The following is a 5363-nucleotide window of genomic DNA, read 5'->3' as shown; positions in this document are numbered from 1 at the left end:
ACTCTGTCAAATAAATAAATAAAATCAATTAAAAAAAAGGCTGTGTATTCTCTCTACCCAATTTCTGACTTGGGTTAGTAAAATATTTTCTCAAATCGATTAAACTAATAAATCCAGTAAACTAATATTTACTGTTGTCTCATGGACATTTAGGTATCTATCTCCATTGGGCTTGAAGAATGTTTCCGCGTTTCATCTTTATTTTCACTACTGGCCACTACTTTCCCACAGTGTTAAAACTGTATATCAAGAGGCTAAAGGGATATCTGTCCTAAAACCAATCACTCGCTCCCTGAAACTTGCAATTTCATGTTAATGTTGAGGCCAGTCCAAGGACTGAGACTTGGGATCAGGATGTAACTAGTATCCAGAGTGGAGGGCAGCATGTTCTTTGGTCTGCTCTAGTTTTGCTTCTTCATCTCTGAGCTGAACATCTGTCTCCTAAATCCCATTTCTTTTAGCCTCTTTTCATGCCTTACAAATGGCAAAGCGGTTAATGGGAGCGTGTTAGGGCAGGGATGATGGTGATAAGGATTTTAGTTGAATGATTATTAACCTATTTCTGTCTACTTCCTTTTTTAATGAGAACCTGGATTTTGTTGTCAATACTATGGGTTGCCCTGTTTGAGACTTCTTTGAAAAATTTCTTTAAAAATGTCTTTCACAGAAATAACCATATTTTATATTCTGTATTTCTTCAGAGGCAGTCCAGGGTGGGCTCATCAGAATATAAACTGGCAAATACCAGCATGCTGCAAAACAATGTGGAAGCCCTCTGACTTGTGAGAAGCACTGTACCTCATTTCTTTGACTGGTTTTGCTATGTGGTAATTGTTAAGGAAACATCTGGTTACTGTCACATATTTGAGTATCCGATCTCATTGCGTGACATTTTGTTCTGTGACATTTAGTTCCCACTTAGGACTTGGAATTGAAAACCTAAAATTAAGTTCGATTTCCAACATAATAATAGGGAATTGTCCTGGATAATGATGTTTGAGGCTCTCCGTAATGGAATTTCAACATAGCACATTGGGGAAAAATAATAGCGAATTGTTATCAGTGATTTTCTTCACAAAAATACAAATACTTAGAAACTGTTTTTGGAGGGGCTGCTCTGGAACTCTTCTTAGTTTTGAAACTAGTATTCTTTGCTTTCTGGACTCATGGTAAATTGAAATGAACTCTCTTACTGTAAAATTCATCTACTTACACGTCTCTCATTTTATACTGAATCCTCTCCCCACCCCCCGTTCCCATAAGGAAACATTTAGGAATATGCCTTTAAAAATGTCTGAGTATACTTTTCTAACCTTTAGGTTGTCCACAACAGAACTGCATCTATCATAGGTTCTCTCAGCTGGTTCTTTCATAAAATAAAAAAGGAAGGATATTTAGACAACTGCCATTTTGCCTCTGCATGATGTTGGCACTTAGCGTAGTGCCCATGGACCTGTAGTTCATATCCTGGAACTAGATCTGCAAACCCATTCTTAATCACTTATGCTGTTAACTCTGTCCAAGCAAGTCCTAAAAATGTCTGCTTTCCTCATCAGTTTGTTCCTAGGAAGTATCCTGTGTGTATCCTTAGGTTTCTCCAGTGGACTTACTATTTATTTGTTATTTGAGTTAAAAACAGAGACAACCATTATTCAGAAGAAGGGCTAGTTGTTTTGCTACAGTTTTATCAAATAGTCCCTACCTTAAAAACAAACTATGCTTAACAGGAAGTCTTAGAACTAGTTCCAAGGGAAATAGACTCTGTGATGGGAGATTTGCATGTAGGAAGTTTATGGGGGTGTGCGCTCAGAATGAACACCTGTGAAAGGTGAAGTAAATAGCTCTAGGCAGAGGGGGAAAATGTTGATCTGAGATGAAATCACAACAGATGTCTCAGCTGATCCCACAGGGATGACCCATCAAATAAGGCATGACCTTTATTCCCAACTGAGCAAGGGGCCAAGGCTTTTATACCTAACGCTGAGTGGTCTTTGGATGTGGCTGCCACAGCAGGGACCAGGGGAAGCATGCAACTTGCCTTTGGCATCTAGAGAATGAGTGCCTAGGTCCTGAAAAGGGGACCTGGGCAGTGTACCACCCATTAAGTATGCAGGATTCTAAAAGCTAACCAGTTTGCTTGGAAACAGAGGATAGATAGGCATAGTTTCCCTCTTTTCCCAATTTACTTGCAAAAGGATGAAACATATAACAGAAAGAAGGTGGCTACACAGTGGAGATATGAAAAAAATTTTTGTGTGTGTGTGGGGGGGTTGTTTGTACTCGCTATTCACTGTGGGTTGGATAGTTATCACTTTTACTTTCTAGGAAAGTGAGCCTTTCTTTCTGTCGACAAAAAGCTGAAAAGCTGCTAAAACATTGCTATACTAAAGCATCTAGAATTTGACTAGAAACCCTTGTGCTCAAGGTATTTATTCTTCCAAGTGAACATCAATCCCTCTTCATTATCAAACCAGACTTTCCATAGATGATGCATCGCCATATCTGAAGTAAGGAAGCTATGTCCATGCATATGTTCTTTTTACATTTTCTGTGCCTCCTTCATTCTGATGCCTCAGAAAGCCCATTTCCCCCCCTCCCAGGGGAGAAAATTATACTTTAGAACCAAAGTTCCTCCTCATGAGCTGGCCCACAGCCCAGTAATCAACAGTGCTGAGAGAAGCATGATTTTAATATACATTGATGATCTAGTCAGTGGTCAGAAAAAGGTTTTCTGGAGAAGAAAGAAATAATACATGAATTAAACCTGAAATCTGTGTAACGAAGTAATCTTCTTGAGAAATGTGGAGATTTTGAAAGTGACCCAGTCATTATTTTAGCACATTAGGAAAAGTTCTATAAATATTAACAATTGACCAATGAGAGGGCAGAAAGTCAACTTGTATTGAGCACTTATTGCTTGCCAGTCGTTGCAGAAAACAGTTAGCAGATACAAATATTCAATCTTTACCACTGTCCCAAATATTAGGAATTATTATTCACATTTTTTCACTCATTTTTATCTTAAATGGGATAACTTTTGTAAGTTTACACTGCCAGAGAGTGGAAGAGCTAGAATTAAAAATGATCTCTCTCTGATTCAAAAGTGTATGCTATTCCTCTCAAACAACTTCCATTAAGAGAGATGCGTCAGTAAAGGAAACACCTTCATTATCCTTAGAAGTACACTGAAACAAAAATATAAACTTTGGGCTATAAATGGTGTGGTCTTCATTTCTTTCTTTCTTTCTTGGCCAAGTGTCCATATAATGGAGGGAACAGTGATTTTGGAGTTAGGAGACCTGTATTTGTTACCTTGCACTGAGCTCTAGTAAAGAAACTGAACCTCGGTTTTGTCATTTCTAAAATAAGGGCATAAAAGCAGAATGAGATAGCTCAACCTGTCAGCTGATTTACTGCATTTGATAGAGGAGACAGATTTTGAACAAGTTTTCCTGTGATGGGGCTACATTGTATCCTGGAACCAAACTGTGATACTTTGAACATTGAATGCTCCTGTGGTTGTATGAAGCACTGACAGCACTGGGTTATCTGGGAGTCATTTTGTTTCCATAGCAGATGTCTATTTTGATGCTGACTTCTTGCTTATTTGATTACTAGTTGTACATAAGAAGATGGAAGTTCAGATGGTAAATGATCAAAGGAAGAGGAATAAACAAATTAGGAGAAACGGTTTGGCAAATGCGACTATATTTACAAAAGATCCTTGTAGTTTTGGGTACTTAACACAAACATTTCCTCGTTTATACATTGTTGGTTCCGGATGGATTTACTAAGGTTTTTGGAGAAGGGGGGTGGTTGAACTACTGTGGGATCATAGGAACTGATTCAGTAATATATTTGGAGTCAAAAACTAATTGTGTAATTCTACTGGGAAAATTAAGTCTACAAAGATGGAAGCTAGGATTGTAAATGAGTGTGAGCACAGGTACCTATCTCTGGTGTAAACCGCTGTGGATGAGACGGAACAGAAAGCCACTTGCATCAGCTCATGCCCCTGAAAGGAGGTAGGAATTGAGAACATTTGATTTTAAGATGAAGAATATCATTAATATAAATATGGTCTCCTAATGTTCTCTGAAGTGGGCAATATTCATTAGATGCATAAATTTCAATATATTAGCCAATTCCATTATTTTAAGTCCTGTCTTTTTTATAGTCTAATTATAAATATTTCACATATGAGATGTTAATTCCTAAAATTATCATAAATTCTCAGGAATTAATGGGGGCTACCATATGTAGATTTATATTTGTATGTCCGAAATTGATTGTATTTTGTTGTTCTTCTAGTAAACGAGGAAGGTCAAGATTTAAAAATATCAGAACTCCCGAAAGTATGTCTGTTCCTCACTAAGTTTACTTAGAGAGTGAACTCACTAAGTTTTCTGGCTTCCATCAGTTTCATCTAACTAGCATCTTGAGACTTTGGTCAAGTGTTGTTTTTTGAATCTATCATATTTGGGGCATTGAGCAAACTACAAAATTTGGGGGGAAAAGTGTGACATTGTGGGGATATTTCATCTATGGGTTAAGTAAAGATTTATTGAGCAAGACCATATATTAGACTTTGCAGTGCTGCCATGGCTTAGGAGTTTGTTAAGGTGGTTTGATATGATGCTTGGTGCCAAACAGTTCTGTGTATCAAGTGAAAGCATTATGATTCCAGGTGTGTCAGACATCCTCCTGGGAGTTCCGTGGGTCTTATGTTACAGACTCTCTCTTAGTTTCCCAGGGCTCCCATAACAAAGTACCACAAACTGGCTGCATTAAACAACAGAATTTCATGATCTCATTGTACAGAAGGCTAGAAGTCTGAAATGAAGGTTTTGGCAGAGTTGGTTCCTTCTGAGGGCTGTGAGTGAAGAGCTTTTGGTGGTTTGCTGGTGATCATTGTTGTTGCTTGGCTTGCAAATTCCTCACCCCAGTCTGGGTCTTTGTGTTCATATGGTATTCTCCCTTTGTGCATGTCTGTGTCCGAGTTTCCTATTTTTATCAGGACACAAGTCATGCTAGATTAGGGGTCCATTCTGGTTTAACTGGATCTTAACTAATTACATCTGCAAAGGCTGTATTTCCTTTTTAAAAACAATTTTTTTTAAATTTTTAAAGAAGATTTTGTTTATTTATTTGACAGAGACACAGCAAGTGAGGGAACATAAGCAGTGGGGAAAGGCAGAAGGAGAAGCAGACTTTCCGCTGAGCAGGGAGCTTGATCCGGGACTTGATTCCAGGATCCTGAGATCATGACCTGAATGGAAGGTAGATGCTTAACGACTGAGCCACCCAGACACCCCAAGGCCTTATTTCCTAATAAGTCTACATTCTAAGATGTGGGGGCTGTT

Source organism: Mustela nivalis (assembly GCF_964662115.1).
Source record: "Mustela nivalis genome assembly, chromosome: 3".
Lineage (NCBI taxonomy): Eukaryota > Metazoa > Chordata > Mammalia > Carnivora > Mustelidae > Mustela > Mustela nivalis.
Note: the sequence above shows the minus strand (reverse complement) of the source record.